General features: G+C 42.1%; 1 protein-coding gene across 1 annotated transcript in view; it reads right to left on the bottom strand.

Moving 5' to 3' along the window:
• Nucleotides 1–21,886, bottom strand: part of fars2 (phenylalanyl-tRNA synthetase 2, mitochondrial) — a 166,355-nt gene that overhangs the window by 141,760 nt on the left and 2,709 nt on the right. Inside the window, exon 2 of the mRNA XM_084048357.1 lies at nucleotides 17,783–17,977. The gene's annotated coding sequence lies outside the window, so the exon portion shown is untranslated. The remainder of the gene's footprint in view (nucleotides 1–17,782; nucleotides 17,978–21,886) is intronic.

The raw sequence follows: 21,886 nt of genomic DNA, 5'->3' as shown, positions 1-21,886 counted from the left end.
AACTGAAGGCTGGTCTCCAGAGGGAACATAGACATCACAGGGGGTCCAACCTGAGAGGAAATGAAGCCCAGTCTGGGGTGAGTCACCTGTTACAACCACCTACTGACAGGAACAAACAACTACAGTAGAACACACACACACACACACACACACACACACACACACACACACACACACACACGTGCACACCGACACACACACACCCGCATTTATGCTCCCTCGCTCTCACATCAAACAAAACGTGTTAGCACCACAATGGTTGTTTTTTCACAGTTTAGTTTTTTACAATTAGGAAAATATTCAGGTTGGGGTTAGGATTGTAGGTTAGGTTTAGGGGTCAGGGTTAGAGTTATGCCTGAAATAGCAGATCTACAAGCTCACAATGTGTCATGCATCACCATACGTTTTTAGTTGTACTGTAGGTCTGGTGAGACAGTGCAGGCAGAGAGAGAGCGCAATGTAGTAAAATATACAGGATAGGAATTGCACTGGGCTGAATAGGTCATACTATTCTAATTAACGTGCAACAGTTAATTGAACCATTTCATGTATTCAATAATTAAAAAATAAATAATAGTAATGATGATCGATTAATAATCGATCCCTAATAATCATTTGTGGGCAGCTCATTATAGATGAAAAGTAGAAGAATCAAAGGAGTCTGTCTTCTGTGTTTTGATACACACACACACATCATAAAACACCCACACACACACACACAAACAAACAAACACACAAGAGCACCTTGTTGACTAGTGGAACACCCCCTCTCTCTGTGTGTGTGTGTGTGTGTGTGTGTGTGTGTGTGTGTGTGTGTGTGTGTGTGTGTGTGTGTGTGTGTGTGTGTGTGTGTGTGTGTGTGTGTGTGTGTGTGTGTGTGTGTGTGTGTGTGTGTTAGTAAGCGTGTAGGCGTGTGAATTCTGTCAGTGACTGTGCGAGCATATGTTCAAAGACACGTTGGAGGACCACAACTTGGAAATTGACAGGAAACACAAGCAAATGCACATGCACACACACACACACACACACACACACACACACACACACACACACTAACTCCACCCACACATACAACCACCATGCAAGCCGCAAATGAACATGCACGCAAACAGACAACATGTAGGCTACTACTGCCAAGTCAATTCCAATTCCAAAAATGCAAATTATTTATTCAAACTTTAAGTGTGTTTCTGCCAAACACACCAAAAATATTTATCACCGGTCAAATGAGCAGCACATCTTAAGTCTTTCATGGATAATTACTCGTTGTTGATGTGACCTGAGTGATTGGTCATGATCTAAAGAATTCAGGAGAAAAAGGATGTTGTTGGTCGTACAGACCTACGGGTCCAAGAGTTACACCCCCTGTCCCCCCCCCTTTTCTCTTCCTGAAAACCAAAAAACGATGAAGCTTGCACAAAAACTAATTTCAACCACTTATTTAAACCTGTGATATGTGACAATAAAGTTGATTCTGGACTCTGGAAATAGACCACTAATTATGAATAGGACAGACAGGAGTTATGTGAGAGTGAGTGAGAGTGAGTGAGTGAGTGAGTGAGAGAGGGAGAAAGAGGAGGGTGAAAATCAGTTCAAGGATAAATTTAGCTTCAACTTGGATTTTGAGAGCAAGTACAGTATCTGTGTGTGTGTGTGTGTGTGTGTGTGTGTGTGTGTGTGTGTGTGTGTGTGTGTGTGTGTGTGTTCTGTGTTGTCAGCTCAGCAGTTTCAGGAAGGGCTTTTCTAGAACAGATGGAGAACACCCGCTGACCGACACATGAGCGCGCACACACGCACGCACGCACACACACACACACAGTACTCAAAAGCCAAATAAATCAATTTGAAATCCTGCATGATATTTAGACACCATCTTAACACACACACACAAACAAACACACACACACACACACACAGACACACACACACACACACGTATAACAACAATTCTGCAGAACTCTGTACAGCATTTTAGGTCACGCTGTGACACGCTGTGAGTATAAATAAGGCATAACTCCGTCCCCAACCCCTAGAGCTAACCTCTACATATATAGTGTAAAATAGTAACCTATTTTAACCATAAAACAACAATTTCTCCAGGAAAATTGTCCTCACAATCTCTTCGTCTCAAAACAGTGTGTTGGGGTTATTGGTCCTCACCAGTGGTGGACAAAGTACTTGACCCCAGTAATTGAGTAAAAGTACAGATACTCCTGTTCAAATTTACTCCACTACAAGTAAAAATAGCTCAGTCAAAATGTTACTCAAGTAAGAGAACAAAAGTCATTGCTTTTAAATTAAACTTAAAGTAATGCTAGGTAACTTTTTCAATAAAACTAAAGTTAAATTGTATATCTTTTGTGAGTGGCAAATGTTTCACAACACCCACTCCATGAATTTCACCCCCGAAAGCCTTTTATTTATATATTTTTTATTGAACGTTGTCGAGGTTGACTTTCCCACGAAAATGACGTCATCTGGCCCGGAAAATGGAAGCGGAAATGCACCGGTTTCCTGTTTGGCCAGGAACTACTGCACCGGTTTCCTGTTTGGCCAGGAACTACCGCGCTAATAACAAAAAAGAAACTCACGCTGATTTTAAGAGATTGTATGATTTGAAGAACGAAAAAAAAACAGAAAAAATAAACACAGCTCACGGTAACTAAAGCTCCACTGGCTAAGAGAAACGATCAACAGATCGTATAAAACAATTAAAAGAACGCTTTTTGAAACGCTTCCGTCTTCCGGTGAAAACGAATGGAATTCTGGGTAACGCAGTAATAAATGAACGGCCTGCAGTGACGGTAATGACCAGCAGAGGCTGCTAAAAATCGTTTTTTTTGAAATTTGCACTGTACAACTTTAAGTATTCAAAAGTACATGCTTTTAAAAAATACTTAAAGCACAAGTAAAAGTAGAAATTGCATATCTTAATGTTTACATCAATTAATTGCTGTAATTTTTTCACAATTTATAGGACCTTGTAACTCTTGTTTCAGAGAAGTAACTCTCTGAAACCACATGCACTGATGTGCATGAAGAACCACTCACTACGTTATACAAAGCTTGCAGAAACACTTATAAAAACACAGAAATTTGCTTTTTGGAGGTGTGCTCTATGTGATTCTAATTTGGGGTTGACTGGATGTTGTGTTCGTGATAAGTTAAGATTTTTGGATAAGGATGACACAAGAGCACAGCTCTTAGCCACGATGCAAAAAGTTTATTTTAAAATGAAACCAACGTTTTGACAGTGAAGTCTTCCTCAGGATTTAACAGAGAATGAATGCACTCATCACTTATATAGGGACTAGGGGTGGGACGATATATCGATATCGCGATACTTCCTCCCGCGATAAATAATCGATATACTGCCGAAAAATATCAATATTTTTTTTCTTTTTTGTGATACGTTTTTTTCCGACTCTGTATTTCTGTGATGAGGATTTTTAACAGTTTGGTGCTATTTTATGTGTTTATGAATTGAATACAAGGACTATCAAGATGTATCGTTGGTGAAATTTCATGCAATATATCGTGATATCGCAATATATCGAATACTGTGATATTATTGTTATCGAGGGCCTAATATCGCCACAGATCGTGTGGTCGCGTATCGTGAGATACCCATATCGTCCCACCCCTAATAGGGACAGGGACAACGGTACTCATTACATGGTAGTGTCCTCAATCTACCCATCATCAATCTGCCTCATCCTTTGTCAATACTGTTACCTGCCGTGGCCAGCAACTCATCAACACAGGTGTGCGCTCCCTCCTTCTGTGTTTGCCTAGTTTCTTGGGTAAGAAATAGGTCCCAGCCCGCCCACAAATGTATGAATCCAATTACAGTCAAACAGTATGGAGTATCAGAACCCTGTTTAATGCTGAATGTCACATGAATCACTCAAGGCACCATTTTATATAATTTGAAGAAAGAAAAAAAAATCTGATGCAAAGTGTTTGTGAAGGGGTGTAGGGGTGGATCATGTCCTGAAGGTCAGGAGGTGACGTGACCTTGACTGCCTTTTAGGTAGTCACCAGTGTTTTGAACTGGATGAAGCGTCCTTGAGCAAGGCACTGAAGCCCTAACTGCAGCAGATAAGCAGGTGTGTTAAGAGTTACAATAATACTGTGTAATTTACACATTCTATTGTAAATGTAAGGATTAATCCTCTGTAAGGTAAGGATCATCTCTCCTGTCAATCAATGTGATTGACAGGAGAGATAATCAGAGGAGCAGAGTTTGTACTATATGGACAGAAGAATGGGTAGAGTCTCTCATAGAAGGTGCAGCCAGTGAAAGAGTAGAGAACAACTCTGGTCTCCACATCATAAAAGGAGACCAGACACTCCTCAAAATCCACAAACACTCCCACTTTCTGGACCTCCTCTCTTACATGGATGGACTGTATAGTCCAGTAACCATTGATGGTAGATGGATAGAAGTAGTGCTTCCTGTCGATGGACTCTCTGGCCACTCCTATTTCCCAGTCAGTCTTCCCTCCAACCTGAACCTCATAGTAAAACCTTCCCGAGGAGAAGCTTTGTTTTCCTAAGACACAGGTATATGTACAGAATCTCTCTTTGTTGTCTGGCAGATTCCTCCTTACGTTTCCATGACTCACTTGCTTTCCATCCTCAGACAGGATGAGGTAGGGATGTGATGTATCAGGATCCAGAGTTACATCCACCTCATATTGCTGGATCCACCTCATCTCAGCATCACACAGCTTGTTCTCCATCTTTTGACTGAGTGTCTTCTCCAGCTGTCTAGACAATGTCCCAACCAGTGACGTCTAAAGTTACGATCCAGGAATGGTCAGCTTTGACTTCCACTCGGCGATCTAATGGTTTCAACAGGAGGATGTAAAGTCTGCTTCTCTTTCACTAATGTCCTCACACTGTGTGGAATCAGCCTTTAAATCCAGCTGCTCAAATCCTGACTCAACAAATGTGACGTCATTTTCCCAAAAATGGAGTTCCATGCGACTCCAGACCGGCCTCAACGTACTGTGATTGGACACTTCGGGTAACCATGGCAACATGGGTTGGCCACAGCTGAATCGTTAGAGAGTCCCATTTTAACAGCATTTCTCAGTAATATGGCAATGGATTACCTGCTGTAAGAACCTGTGTCAGTGTCCTAACAAAGCAAGGGGGTTGACTGTTGAAGTGGTGACAAATATTTAGCTCAAATAACATTATGAACAGTGTTGGCCAAGTTACTTTAAAAAAATAACAATAGTTAAAGTTATAGTTACTAGTTAGGCTACTGCTCTCAAAAGTTACTTAAAAATAATAATAATAAATAAAAAAAAACAGCCAACCTAAAAGTACTCTGTACTTTACAGCCTTCCTAGAAATGTACTCGAGTAAAAGTAAAATATTTGTCTTGGAAATGTACTCGAGTAAAAGTAATAAGTATCAAAACAATCTAATACTCAAGTAAAGTACAGATCCTCAGAATCTGTACTTAAAGTACAGTACTCAAGTACATTTACTCCGTTACGGAGTATGATATTTACATGTAGTGGAGTAGAGGTATGAAGAGCCCCTCAAAATTGTGCTTAAGTTGAGTAAATGTACTTTCCGCCACTAACTGTGCTACACCAGCTCATTAAGAACGTCCGTCCGGTCTAATGCGGTAAGCGGCGGTCCGTCCTCATTTACAGTCCCCCCCGGGAACACAGAAGCGGAGCGATTAAAGTTCCTATGGAAGACAAAAGGCCGCATGGGAAATGCGTTTCGCTGTGAGGTCTGAGGACCTGGGAGAGAGAGACTGAGGATTCATCTAGGCTGACACAGCACTGAGATAGAACTCAGTACTGAGAGAGAGAGAAAGAGGGTATAGGGGGGTTCAGGTAAAGGTAGAGAGAAAAAGTAAGAGTTACAGGTACAGATAGAGACAGAGAGAGACAGAGGAGGGGAGAGGATTTGTTAAGTGCAAGGGGCAAAAGGAGTCTGTGTGTTTGTGTGTGGGGGGGGGGGCAGGATCAATCATCATTTACACAAGACAAAACACCCCTCCCTCATTACCCCCCCCTTCTCTCTCTCTGTCACACACACACACCCATGCCCATCCATCCTTCACTCCTTCACTTCAGTGAGTGATCCTTCACCCAGTAATCTGGTCTCTCATAGAGCACCGAAGTCTGACGTAATTTACACATCCTACCTGGTTCGGGGTTTTCCACCCCCGTTCTGAATCCCCATAGACGTCTTTAATATCGCGTCAAATAAGAACTGTGTTCCAAAAATAAACAAATGATCCCAGCGGTTTGACTCTTATGGATATGAAGCATCAACTGACGGTGAGAAAAAGATAATGTTACTTCCGCCAAATTAGTTACATTTTCGCCACAAACAGACTGTATCAAATATGAGTGACTGACTATCATCCCAGCTACTGACGACCGTAACAGCCCTGTGCCGCTATACTGTGCAGGGACCTATAGCGAGGAACTTCCAGATCATTCAGGCCTGCTCCCGTCACCAGGTGCCTCATCACCAGTAGCCTATATTTTCTTATAATCGTTCACTAACCCATTAAGGCCTGAGTCCGATTCTTAAAATGTTTTCGAAATCTAAAAACAGTTTTTTGAAAAAAAATATAAAAAATATTTGTTCACGAAATTAGCAGATCTACAAGGTTGTAGCGCGGCACTTGGTGCCACGCTATGAGCTTGTATATCTGCTATTTTTGAATAGCCAAAGAAATCTAAAGTGACACAGATGCGTTCCAAGCGTGATCAACTGTGATATTGATTTGAAGTCATATCGCCCAGCTCTGGGTGATTATGTAATAATTGTGACAGGCTTAGCATTATGTTCATAATAATTAATCATACTAATCCTATCAAACCTCCACTCTGTGTGGACTCATTCCAGAGATCAGTTTCACACCTCTCAATGTTCAAATAACACTCATGACTTTGTTGCGTCATGCACGACAACCCTACATCCATCCTAACATGCACACAGTGCACTTTTCTTTCCTTTCCTTCTTATTTTTGTTTCCCTAAAAATAACCAGGATTAACCTGGATCTTTTCCTAAAGTAAACAACAATTTCCCTTGTGAGTTCCAGGAAAATCTTCCTGACAATGTCTATTTCTCAAATTCTACTGTACGTGGACATTTAGCCCTCACAAGTATAGTAATACAAGTAACATACACACACACACACACACACAGCGGTGTCCAGAGTCTGTTTAGCATAACACGAACGTCAACAAAAATCCATACGCATATAAAGTGTATACAGTATGCAGTTCCTCCAGGGGTCAGTGTGACTGTTTGGTGACACAAAGGTCCTAGGTTCAATGCCTGCGTGTCTATTAACAGCCTGTGTGTCCTTGAGCAGGACTGTATGAATCCACTGCCATACAGAAAACACACTGAAGTACAATACAACCAGTGGTGTAGGAGTACTGTGGATTTTCTTTTACGAGCACTGCATCACGTGCACGCACTTGTGAATACATGTGCACACGAGCAATCGCCGATTGAAATAACCTCTTTAACTCTCTCAGTGCCAATGAAATAAAAACATATGTTCATACTGTGCCAGCATTTTTTTTAAAGTAAAAAAAGTGCTCAGGAGCCGAGATACAGCCTTTTTCAGTAATAAGTTAAACAAGAAGTGAATGGAGCAGCAAATCTTCGGATAACGATATATTGGGTTCTGAACATTCTTTAAAAAAAAAAAATGTTTTAATTTTTTTTTTAACTCGGGATAACTCGTTCTTGGCACTGAGGGCATTCAGAAAAAACTCGGGATAACTCGTTTTTGGCACTCAGAGAGTTAATATGTTGGCCTATTATATATACCATATACTGCTGTTGACACTCGGCAGCTTTTGTAATCTTTGGTAAGAGGTGTGAATGGTTGTGTTTGATCGATAGGCGAGGTAGACGCACTCTCACAGGTACGCACGTGCATGGATAATGGTTATGCACGTGCGTACCTGTGAGAGTGCGTCTACCGCGTGTGCAGCTCAAACAACTAGTCGAAGGCTCTGAACTAGTGGAGCGGTGCTCCACCGCGCCCCACCTCCTCCAGTACACCCCTGACTACAACTAAATATATTGTCGCTGTCGGGCATAAACCTTGCATCTCCATATTTGTTCATAAATGAATGCCCTACTTGGTCTTACTACATTGTCACACAAAAGTAGCAAAAATAGCCGATCTACAAGCTCATAACACACCGTGATGCAACACATTATGAGCTTGTAGATCACTTGAATCACTTAATTACTTAATAATAATTTAATAATCATGAAGTGCTTTATTGTGTTTGTGTGTTTGTTTGTTTTTTCCTTTCGTTTCTTGGCTTTCCACTAGTATGGAAAGCAATAAATGTTGACTTGCATTCAAGGATGAACTGATTAGAAGTAGGTGGCCGGAGGTCAAAGGTCAAGGTCATTGTGTCCTCACAGAACTTGTCCTTTTAAATTCCTTCAAAGTCTTCATTCACTGCGAATACCGTTGCTGTCGGGTGAAGAAGACCTCATAATGTCCAAAACCGTACCTTTGCACTGTAGTATGACCAAGTTGTTCATTAATATATGAAAAAAACTCACCTACTGCACTTGGCGCACTGCAGTATATATTGTTTTTTCTCCTAGACAGCCTGAGCCCTCCCCGACCCGAACCCGAACCCGAACCCGGCCCTTCCTGACAGGCTTTGTCGGTCCCCGTCAGGCTTTGGGGACGAAAACTGAGAACTCCACCGGAAGGTCCCCGGTTTGATCCCCGGCTCCACCTTCATGTCTATTGTGTCAAAGTGTCCTTTAAGCAAGGCACTGAACCTATAACTGCTCCCCGAGTGCCACCAGGCAGATGGAGGACCGCTGCTCCTGACTGTTAGGATGGGTCAAATGAAGAGGACGAATTTCCCCACAGGGATCATTACATGTTACACAGAGAGAGAGAGAGATAATATTTGAAGCTAGAATTGAAGTGAGGACGGCAAGAAGTGTCCTTTATTAGTCCAATGATGAAGGGAGAGAGTGATGGAGAGATAAAAGGAGGAGGGGAGGGATGATACACAGAGGAGAAAGGGAGTGGCTAGAGGAAAATGCATATACCTCCACAGGAACCCTCATCTCTCCATTACTGAGGGCTGTTCTTCTAATACAATATAGCAGAATAGCTCACAATGTGTCACTTTAAGAGATAAGACCCTTGTTGATCCTGCAAGGGAAATTCAGTCGGCAAAGGCAGCACAGCAGTTAAGATACAGGTACAGCGCAAGAGAAGTACTGTAGATACAGCAGGGTGAAAACCTTACACACAAAAAAAGAAACACCATCAACAATGAACAAGATATACAACAGTATAAACCCTCAACAAAGCTTGCATCATGCAGGACAAAAGAAATAACCCAAATACACAGAGTATCCTGTAATGGCAGCTTTTACATGTTACTTTATGTAAAATAAACAGATCAGGAAGATGCAGGACTCAGTCGTCAGGAACCCAACTCCATAGTTTATTGTAGATCTCATCACAGCAGAGAGAGACTAGTGTCTCCCTCTGGAGCTTCCCCCATCCCCCCTCATCAATGTCTTACCCCCATTTTATACAATACTGTCAGGAGAAGTACACGAGGTAACAACAGATGGTCACTCCTTACATGGGTTTATCCTATAGTTGACTCACACTTAGTCGGCATGTTTGAAATAGGTTTGCAAGAGTCGGCTGTTTGCAAGGAGTTTGTCAAGGAGAGGAGTTTAACAATAAAGAACAGGTGATGATTGGTGCATCTACCAATACATTCAATTTATCAATACCACAATGACTGTTATATGAATTTTATCCACCACATTCGACCCCTTAGGGCATAAATATAAAGCATTTTATGTCCTATAAAAATAGAGAAAATTCATAGAATGACAGGACATTATGCTAATTCAATGGGATACAATCATGTACAAATATTCAAAACAAAACTGTATTGTTAGATACACGTGTGATGGCCGTGACAAGCAAGCATTGCGCATATGCCACTGGTCACATATCCTCAAACAGTGTATTCAACAATTCTACAGTAATGGTTACAGAGAAAGTCAACACCAATAACCATTTTTTCCCCACACTGCACTTCTTATGAATTTAAAAATCATAGGACCTTTTGGCATACTGTATATTTGATAATGCTATGGTCTTTGACATTTGTTAAACAACTGATCTGCAGCTTGTGGATTTATACCATTTTTTGGAAATGTTATATCTGATCTGCAGCTTGTAGATCTGCCATTTTTGGGAAAGATTGCCATTGCTTCTTTTAAATACTATTATGTTGGTGTAGTTCCACACTACAAACCTCATAGCTTTATTGTATTACCTATTTAGTAGCTAGTTAAGACCCAAATGTACCCATCAGGCAGGTAATTTACCCTTTGAAAAATAGAACTATCTCGGCCTGTCACCGGTCTCTGTTTTAGACTCCATATGATCTTATTGACATAAAAGTCCTCAATCGAAAATGTATTTAATTTAATACAATTTAAATAAAAAATGTTCCCTTACCCCAAAGTTTGTGAGTAACTTTCACGGAATAATGGATTTACCAATGGTCAAATAATGGTCGGAAATAAATGTTCCCTTACCCCCCATAGTTTGTGAGTAACTTTCATAGAATAATGGACTGACCAATGGTCCTGCAGAAACCATCGGCCGGACCCATGATCCGGAAAGCTGCACACAAACTTTTAGCTATACAGTAACATGTAATACTCAACCGAGGTACAGTTTAACCTGTCTTAATACTATCTCCATCAGTCACTCAAAAATTGCTGTAACAATTTGCTTGATAATCAAGTTCTGGCCTACGGATTATAATTTTATCTTTTAGTTCTTTTATTCTAAATATATCAACACGTGGAATTTGCTACCGAATGGATTTTCATCACGTATGGCAATATCAACACAGCATGGAATTGTCTTCACTCGGGCATTTTCGCTACATGGATTTAAAATATAGAATTATGTAAAAGTTCTTGCCACATGGAAATTTGTCTACACGTGGTGTGTTTATTTTAATCCGAGTTTTACTCAACATTTTATCTAGCAAGAGCAGAGTAAGTGGACTGGAGACAAATAAAATCTGTTTTAACTTAACCTTGTAAAAAGGCCATCATAAATTCCCCGTTTCACATTAGTGATTGAGCACTTTGAAACACTAAATTTTGAATAATTACTTTGATACATTTTAAAACTCAAATGTAGCCCTGTTTCAGTGTTTATCTATTTCACTCACACACAGACACACACGGCCCCTATCACACCTGCCACCCCCCTTCCCCCCTGTCAGCTGCCACCCCCCTTCCCCCCTGTCAGCTATTCTGGGGAGAGGAAAGAAAGTGGGGAGACTGATGAGTCCCTCCTATACAGTATATTATCTATATAGTTCATGTGTGTGGAAATAGATTACAATACTGACTTACTCAAGTTCTATGACATTATTGTCTTTTCTTTTACACATATTACCCCACCATTAAACAATATTGTTCTTACATTAATTAGTAGAATATAATTCTCAATTTTGGATCGGATTGTACTGCGATTTTTAAGGAAGTACCATTAAACAATATTTTCCTTACATTAATTTAGTAGAATATAATTTTAAATTTTGGATCGGACTGTACTGCAATTTTTTAAGGAGGTTATCTCAAATAAATTAATTTTATCACTCTCACCCTATGAGAGAGAGAATAGAACCGTGGAGCCTGACGTGGGCCAAGGCAGTGCATGTGGTCCACCCCGTTGTGTATAGTTGGCCACAGCATTACCACCTGGTCCGTAGTTGTTCATGATCCTGGTCTGGGTGCTGCCGGCGCCGCCATGCAGTCCTTTTGATAGGACACTCCCTCTCCCCGTGGTCATCTGAGGCACAGTAATGACAGAAGTCCGCTATGTCAGGGGTTCTCAACCTTTTCAGGCCGCGACCCCCAAAATAATGATATTATTTCCCGCGACCCCCCGCGTGCACGCGCGCGGTCCCGTTCGAGCGCGTGAAGGTTATTTAATTATAATAGGTTATTTGATAATTGTTTATTATCAAAACATTTTTGCAAAAAGTGGGTAAATTAAGTAAATTAACTGATAAAACATGAATTTATGATACCATAAAAAAATATTTTGTAAAAAAAAAAAAAAAACTTTTTTTTTTTTTTTTCAAATTCACCCAAAAAATCTGGCGACCCCCCCAAATTATTTGGCGACCCCCCTGGGGGTCGCGACCCCCAGGTTGAGAACCACTGCGCTATGTCATATGGCTCACTGTTTCCTCTTCTTTGTTTCCATTCACGGCACCTTTTCTTCCTATGCGACTCCTGATTTGGTTGTTGCCGCTGTTGTTCTCCCTGTGGTGGCTGCCGGTGGTTCTCATAGAACATCAACTGTGCTCTTTCCAATTTCTTCTTTTGCACATTTTCTTGTGAGAGCATGTGCCTCTCAGCGTGCAGTGCATGTCCCCACACCTCAGTGAGGTTCCGACTTTCCCATCCAATACAGGAAGTCATAACCCGGTTATGGATGGACGGGCACAAGCCATTGATCACGGCAGTTTTTAACAGGTCATTGTAAGCCGGGTTGTCTAGTGTCACACCACAATGCTTCTGAAAGCAGTCCTCCATTCTATTCCTGTAGGCATCACAGGTTTCATCAGCCCATTGCTTAGTGCTGTGAATTGTCGGCCAATCAGTGCGTACTGGAAAAGCTGCTTTCACCCTGTCAAAAAGACCATCACGATTCTGCAGCTGTCCAGTGATGATGTCATTTCTTTCTCCAGTCACATCAAAGTTTCCCCTGAGACGTGACCACCTTAATCCAAAAACTTTGCGAAATACTGATTCCAGCTCTCTTGCCGATGGCCCATACATCTCGATCAAATCTAACACAGCCGTACACCAACGTACCGCGTCGACTCTGGGGTCTGGAAGGTCCTTCACAATGTCATTGAATTCATCAGGTGTCCAGTTTCGCTGAACATGTACTGTTGCAGAGTACGCGTCTATATCTGCTTGCTGTGCCCCAGCCCCCGGACGGGGATGAGGGTTTGGATATGGAATTAATGGGAATAGGTTACTTGTACAGAGTGTCGCTGTGACATCTGCTCCCCTCTGTCCTTGATTGTATGTGATGGCCTCAGGCTTCTCTTCTCTGCTGATACGACCATGGTTGTTGCTGTCATCTGCGGGGTGTTCCTTGGGTGTAGTGAGAGTCAGTTGTGTCTCTCTCCTGCAGTTTGTCTCCTTCTGCCTCACGTTGTAGTCATCAGGAGAAGTATTGGCTTGTAGATCTGCTAATGTCACCACAGTTTTTCGCAGTAGCGTCACTTCTTTCAGAAATAGTTCTTTCAGTAGCGTCACTTCTTTCTGTTGGTCCACCGTCGCTCTGTCAAGTTGTTCTTGCAATAGGACCACAGCCCTCTGTTGGTCGTTGAGTTGTTCTTGCTGTAGCGTTGCGGCCTTCTGTTGGTCGATGAGTTGTCGCTGCAATTTCTTCCTGCTCGGTTTTGCTCCCATCTTCAGATTCTAAGTGGAGTGTCTGCTATAACAGCAAAGCATCCATCCTGCCGACAACGCCAATTGTAATGGCAGCTTTTACATGTTACTTTATGTAAAATAAACAGATCAGGAAGATGCAGGACTCAGTCGTCAGGAACCCAACTCCATAGTTTATTGTAGATCTCATCACAGCAGAGAGAGACTAGTGTCTCCCTCTGGAGCTTCCCCCATCCCCCCTCATCAATGTCTTACCCCCATTTTATACAATACTGTCAGGAGAAGTACACGAGGTAACAACAGATGGTCACTCCTTACATGGGTTTATCCTATAGTTGACTCACACTTAGTCGGCATGTTTCCACCACAATCCATGTCAGAGAGTGTCCTTATTGTAATGAACTGAGTCTTCAGAGCTAATTGGACCACTGAATGAGCAGAGCGACCATCGTGTGCCTCATCATGAATATACTGTACATGGCAAAGACAGGCTGAGGGCAGGTGCTGTACACACTGTAGGACTTTTAAATTGGTCGGGGAGTCATCTGATCGTCAAGCATTTCACACTACACAAGTCTCTTTCTTGAAATCGGCTGTCATATATCGTTGTGTTTTTCACACTATACGATTGATCGCCGACAAGGGATCACACACTGCAGGATATTTCACAGGACTCAACGCTGTGAGTAGAGCCCTGCAATGGCAGCAAATTTAAATAGGCCATTTGTGGTCGGGAAAAGGCCCGCACCGTGCTTCAAGATATGATTTCTCTCTCTCTATCTCTATAGTATAGCGATACTCGCTATACCACCTTCGCCATCTTCTCCACCTCAGGGAAGCCCCAACGACAGAGCCAGCCCTCCTGACCAGCCTGTTCAGATTGCTGGTGTTCCTGGCATTAATGTGCCCCCCCCCATCCATCCACCCCCAGAAAACAATTGCAAAGAAGATAGAGGTCACTAGCCTTTGCGATGCGTTGTGAGCTTGTTGAATGGCTATTTTCTAAGAGATTGTGTGTGGAGGGAAATAGTACCGAGTACCTACCGAGTATAGAGCCATGGGGAGTATATTTTGTAATCAGCATCTGTCATTTTAGATTTTAACCACTTTAACCATTATCTTATACTTTGGCTATTCAAAAATAGCAGCTATACAAGCTAAAAGCACGATGAGCTTGTAGATCTGTAATTTTGTGTGAGCATTTTTGCAAATCTTTGAATAAATATATATTTTAAAGCGAACATTTGTAACTCAAATCTTTACTTCTGGGGATTCTACAAATGCTAGATTGAGACAGATTAAACAGTTTTTTGAAAAAACGGTGTCAAACCTTTTCCATGTCAAGGACGTGGGGATGACATGTATTTGGCCGCGGACCCCCACCTCAAAAGATGTTGTTCCAGGGACCCCCAGAAGCCAAAAAATTAGTTAAAAAGTATAATATATCTGTTATTTTTTAATAGCCAAAGTATAAACTAATGGTTAAAGTGGTTACACAGATGCGTTCCCGGTTTTAATCGGTTAAATGTGCACACATTACAACCATATACATCACCTTTAAATCTGCATACATTACAACCATATACATCACCTTTAAATCTGCATTTATTACAATCACACAGACTGTCCCCTTTAAATGTGCCAATGTAATGGAACTCCTCCATTACACTGTGGACCGCTGCGTCGGCAATATTATGAGTGCTACTAAAAGTTAGATAGAGTATTTATTAGTAGCAGCAGCAGTACTAGAGGCACTGTTAATAACAATGTTTCACAGAAAAACAGAGCCTCACACACTGACAAATCAAAAAAGTGAGGCTCTTCTCTCTGGCGCTCGGGTGGCGAGGTTGTGGGTTCGAATCCACCGTGGTGCATCCGGTTTTGTCGAGTGTCTATGCGAGCACAATTGGCCCGTGTTCGGGGGAGGGAAGCCGGACGGGGAGAGTGATATTGGTCATTGCATATACTCCTACACCAGGGGTGGGCAACTTTAATGATGTAGAGGGCCACTATATTTCCCCACTCACTCCAGAGGGACACATTGTATATACTGTCGGGCAGACACCTCTTATCTCTGTATTTTAACTTTTTCCGCCATTCTATGTCACACAAAAGTAGCAAAAATAGCCGGTCTACAAGCTCAAAACGCATCAATCTGCTATTTTTGCTATTTTTGAATTGGAATCCAGATTTTGTTTTGCTATTTTTGAATTGGAATCCAGATTTTGTTTTGCTATTTTTGAATTGGAATCCTGAAAAGTAACATTTTTATTTAATTTCAAATGCATTTAGTTATTCTTATGTTAACTTTATGAACTTAAATGCAAATACATTGGACATAAAAAAGAAAATAGAATTTTAATACTAGTCATTAACTTACTAATATAGACTGAAGTAATTAAAGCGGGTCATGTTTGCAATTGTAACAGCTGAAATAAATAATATATCAGTATTCTAATATTAACCTGCGGGCCGCCAGTTGCCCATGTATGTCCTACACGCTCTGGCGGCACCTGTCAGCGTACGTGACAGTACGCCGAAGGCCTTACATCCTCCCGGTGGGGGCTCCTCACTGGTAGGTGAGTCAGTAGCATGCAACAGCAGTGACAACACAGAAATGAATTGGCATAAGTAAGACTGAATTTGGGAGAAAGCAATAAAAAAGAAATGAGGCTGTTTACTTGCAAAAATGTATACTTAGTTTACATGGTGAAAAAATGTACTTACAAGAAAAAGGGTTGAACCTTTGATGTCATGCTATGCTTTTTGTTTGTGTTTTCTATTCTCACAGAATGAGAGGACTGCACTGCCGGAAACGTATTCAAAAGTAAAAAAATATGGCCATTATTGTATAATGAAGCCGTTATTTTTTTGACCGTGTGATGTGAACTAGGTTAGAATAGATAGAATAACGGCTTAATTATACAAAAATGGCCATATCTTTTTTTTCTCCAATGTTTCCAGCAGAGCAGGCCTCTCATTATGTGGAACTTAATGAGTAAATTAATAACAAAAAGTAAATTATGACATCACAGGTCCTCTTTTTTGGGTGACTGGGTCCCTGACTATTCTAATCGCTTCATCCGTGAGTCCAAGTGGACGTTTGTGCCAAATGCCATGAAATTCACTCAAGACATTCCTGAGATATCGGCTTTACACTTTACAGTGCTTGGGACAGATGCCCATACGTAGGCACGCACATACGGATGGACGGACGACCCAAAAACAAACATAATGACTCCTCCATGGCTGTGGCTGGCATAACAAATATTAATGCAAGTACATATACATGGATGGAAGCAAAAACTAATCTCACAACAACTGGTTGTTAGGCCGCGTTGCGTTCAGAACTTGTAGATCAGCTATTTTCAGTGTGTGACACTAGCACGCAAGCCAAGTATAAAATCATCCTTCGGAGAAAGCCAAGAGAAATGCATGCTGCCGAGTTTGCTGACTGTATGGAATCCAAATGACTGAAATCAGAACTGATTTCAGAAACATGAGCCCAAGCACTGAGTGAACATTTCAAGCAGTCACACAAAGTCGAAAACTCCAAATCCATCAGTACGCCCGTCAGCATGACAAGCAGCTCACAACAACAGGCCAAACATAGAAATCAACGCACAGAAAATGTGTTTCTCTGTTGGAGTAATGTCACAGCAGGGTTCTATTTCAAACTCATGTGTGAATGTGTTTGTGTATGTGTAAGTTAAGTTGAAATGGAAATAGAACAAGCCGGTGTGGCCGTTGTGCTACTGAAACGCTGAACGAAAGAGAATAATTATGTTTACTAGTGAGAATGGAAAAAAGCAGGTCATAATCTCGCAAACCTGACGGAACGATCAGCATCAAATTTCTTGTACATGCTGCCAATAGGCTTCGATTCTCTCTCTCTCAAAGGCAATGAGTAGCACACGCACACTCTCTCCTAAAAGCAATGAGTAGCACGCACGCACACACACAGGCCCTGTGAGAGCAAATAAGGAGAAATACTCAGAGCGGACATGGGGAAGAAAACAAGACAGACACTGGACAGTCAATCAATACTATGTTCCACGCGCACGCACGCACGCACGCACGCACGCACACACACACACACACACACACACACACACACACACACACACACACACACACACACACACACACACACACACACACACACACACACACACACACACACACACACACACACACACACACACACACACACACACACACACACACACACACACACACACACACACACACACACAGTTTCCTACCTGTGTCTGATCTCAGGAAGTTGAGTGAAGCAGGACAGATGTTTGCTCTTGATGTGGACGCCACAGCAGAACGGACGGATGGATGGATGGGTGGATGGATGAACAGATGAAGGGATAGATGAAGGGATGGATGAATGGAGGGATGAGGGGATCAGAGGTGGAGGAAGCAGAGCAGACAGGGAATTTTCCAGAGGCCTGAGCAGAGAAAACACAAGATCAATAAATGAACAGTGATCCATCACAGTAAATACACCGACAGACAGAGAGAGAGAGAGGGAGGAGAGAGAGAAAAAGAGGGAAAGAGTGAGAGACAAGGCCTTATTTTGCATGTCTTAATTAACAGGTCAGGTCTTAACTTAACTCATTGAGTGCCAGAATTGCCAGAATTATTTCAGAATGATGTTGTCCCAGTGCCAGAGTTTTTTTCACAGAAAACAAAAAGTGCTTAGGAAGCGAGATACAGCCTTTTTTCAATTCTAAGTTAAACAAGGAGTGGATGGAGCTGCAAATCTGCAGATGATGATATCTTGGGTTCTGAACATGTTTTAAAAATAATAATAATAATAATAATAAAAAATTTGGCACTCAATGAGTTAAGACCTGGAGGCGTACATGGTCAGTGCTGGTTCGCTATTTTGTGGACGGTAAAATGTGCATTGCGCGAGGCGGTAGACGCTAAAACGGCCCTGAATTAAGGGTGTGGTTTGGCCGTTACTTTAATCAATCCAATCAGAGCATTGGCTGCCATTCCCTTTGAGATCAGTGCAATACGCAGTGCTATTTTCTGTGGGTTAAGTGGTGAGATCAAAAGAGGAAGAAACCTCACATTGAAAGGAGAAATGTCCAAGTGCATGCATGGCCGTCATAATCACTGTAGCCTGTGTCTAATTGTGTGACTGTCATGTCCAAAACACATCTGTTATATGTCTTGAAAAAACAGCAAATATTCACATTCTCAGTTGTTAAAGCATCTCCCCCTTTCTATGTAGCGCAACAAGTGGACATCAATCGCTATGTTTCACTAATTTGCTCAGTGCTACTGCTGCCCAAAAATATCTAATTTCCAAGCAAAACAACGGTCGCTGCGCGACACGTTGTATGTCTGTAGATCAGATATGTTTGCGCAGCATAAGTCAAACTAAACACTGCACTTGGACAGAGAGAGAGGAAGAGATTGCACTCCATTTGTTTAACTTCTAGGCTATGGGAAAAAACAGCTGTAAAAAACTTAATTTTATTTCATTGGACTAATGAAGGAATAAGTCTTTGAAATGCCACCTAAATTGTGAGTGGAACATGAGTCTTTCAGAGCGGATGGATTGATACGGGGTGAGTAGGGCTCTGGCTGTCTATCAGCCATGCGTACGTAATGTGCGCCCCCCCGCCTCCCGACACCAGCTTTTTCGCTTCATAGCGTTTGATAAAGGGATAATACACTCATGATTGATACATAGACACTTCACTGATTAGAGCGAACTTTGAATTATAACAATCGACGTGTTAACGCTATGTGGGGAGTCAGTTTAAGTCAAGGGGCAAAATATCAGATACCACATAGCACATAGTGCCCTTAATTAACATATAAACACTCACCCAGGTGTTAAATATGATGGCGAGTCTTACATCTTAAGTGTTTGCGTTCAGCACGACTTGTAAAATAGCGATTGCCCACAAGATGGTGGCGTTATTATTTAATTACCGCCTAAGACCTGGAAATAAGACGTGCAAAATAGGGCCCATGAAAGACAGAGAGAGACAAAGAGAGACAGACAGACAGATGAGAGAGACAGAGGAAGAAAGAGACAGCAGTCAAGTAGAGTTGATAACATGTGAGCCAGTCAGTGTGCAAAACAGGTGGTAAAAACGACATACCAGGAACATTTTGACTGAATCGCCCTGTCTCATTATATAGTGTTAACTGTCATCACTAGCCCAAACCCATCAAATTAAGTAGGATCTTAAACAAGGAGAGGAATGAACACACACAGAACTGACAGACACACAGAACTGAACAAACGCACGAACGGACGCACACGCGCGCGCATACAGACACATCGATCGAATGCATATTTTTGGGATGAAAGACCTGGCTACTCAGTTGACTGTTGCTCCTGGCAGGTCAGGATTTTCTGATTGAAACAAGCGTATTTTAATCACTTGTTTTCTTTCTTGCTCTCACACACACACACTGCATTAGGGTGTCAGAGACAGAGAGAGATATACACAAACACAGGCAGACAGACAGACAGACAGAGAGCCTTCAGACATATAGAAATATAAAGACTAAAAAAACAAAATAAAACTTCAGAAAAACAGTGTATCTTCCCGATATGTCAGAAAACAGGCACACAAACACAACACAACTCAGCAATTGTGTGTGTTAATGTTATGACATTCTCATATCCTGACGCATACACACACATTCAAATTCAAACACCCAATCACACGCACACACACACACACTCACGCAAACACGCACATACTCACACACACACACACACACACACGCGCACACACACGCAGACTGCAGTGGTGCTGACCTTTCCACTCAAACACAGTGGGACATCAGCAAACAGGAAGTGTGTGTGACCTTTCACACATCTGCTGCTAAAGAGCAGAGTCTGCACACACACACACACACACACACACACACACACACACACACACACACACACACACACACACACACACACACACACACACACACACACACACACACACACACACACACACCAAGGCTGAAGTCAATAAGGTTTTTGAGCCAATTCAGAAGGGTGATTTTCCGTGACAGCTGATGTCTTTATGTGCATGCACAATATACTTGTCAGGGCTAAATGTCCCCACAAGTATTGTAGAATTTGACAAGAAACAATTTAGTTTTATGGTTAGATTACAATTAGGAACAGATTCAGGTTGGGGATAGGATTATTAGACATTTAGAGTTTAGTTTTGCCTTAATTATACTTGTTTGTACACACCGCTGTCACACACAGAACACCTGAGAGACCTGTAGATCTGTAAGCTTGCAACGCATCGTGCTGCAACACATTTCCTTTTTTTTAAAAGATATTTTTGGGGCTTTTTTTATGCCTTTATTTGGACAGGACAGTAGGCTGACAGGAAATGGGGAGAGATGGGGGGGGGGGGAGAGATATACAGCAAAGGTCATCGGGAACGGGAGTCGAACACGCGACACGCTGTCATGCTGGATTACCAGCTTATATGGTATGCGCCTGGACCGCTAGGCCAGCGGACGCCCCGCTGCAACACATTTCTACACAAGTTTGTGGATCAACACTTTGTTTCAGGGTTAGGGTTGAGAGTGGCAAAACAAAGTAATTGAGGCGGGAGACAATTTTAATGCCTTCAAACAGCTATTTTTACACCGTTTTACAACAGCAAGTTTGCACTCGAAACGTGTTGCTGAGTATGATTTTTAAGCAAATTGTTTGTTTGTTTGCCAAACAATACAAGCGTGTGTGTCCGTGCGTGCGTGCGTGTGTGCCTGTGTGTGCGTGTGTCTGGTAGTGGCAGTGACAGTGCGTGTGTGCTTGCTTGCGAAAGCTGTCACCTCAGCTGTGTAGCGCCGGGTTTTAATCAGCCAACAACATGCTGATGTGACGGCGGCTTCACACTCCACACAGCGGCGGCGGCAGCAGCGATGCTGCAAAGTGAGACTCTCACTCCAACAGGAGCCTGGATGTTTCACACCAAAACGCCTGGCTCTCATGTCTGAGCGTGTTGCTCCAGCAGCAGTGGTGCGATGTAACTAAGTATATTTACTCAAGTACTGGCTGCACTTACTGTATCTACGCATGCATGCACAAACACTTAAATTAGTCAGTTTCAGTATAAACAACTATGACCGTAACCGTATCACTATGCTGTTTGACAGTTCGAACCATTCTCAGTCTCAGTCTCATTGAAACGCATGTCTTTTAATGACTTTTCATCACTCACTCACTCGCATCGCTGGCAGTGCGGATGGGGTGTGAAATGGCACCATTTCTGTCACCTCACTCTGGCTGTGAACAGTTTACGAACTGGCCTACCAGAGAGACATCACAGATGGGGATTCTAAGCTAATAGAAACTGCAGCACTTA

The sequence above is a fragment of the Gymnoscopelus microlampas genome (genome assembly GCF_963454915.1).
Source record: "Gymnoscopelus microlampas genome assembly, chromosome: 22".
Lineage (NCBI taxonomy): Eukaryota > Metazoa > Chordata > Actinopteri > Myctophiformes > Myctophidae > Gymnoscopelus > Gymnoscopelus microlampas.
Note: the sequence above shows the minus strand (reverse complement) of the source record. Positions and strands in the feature narration are given on the sequence as shown.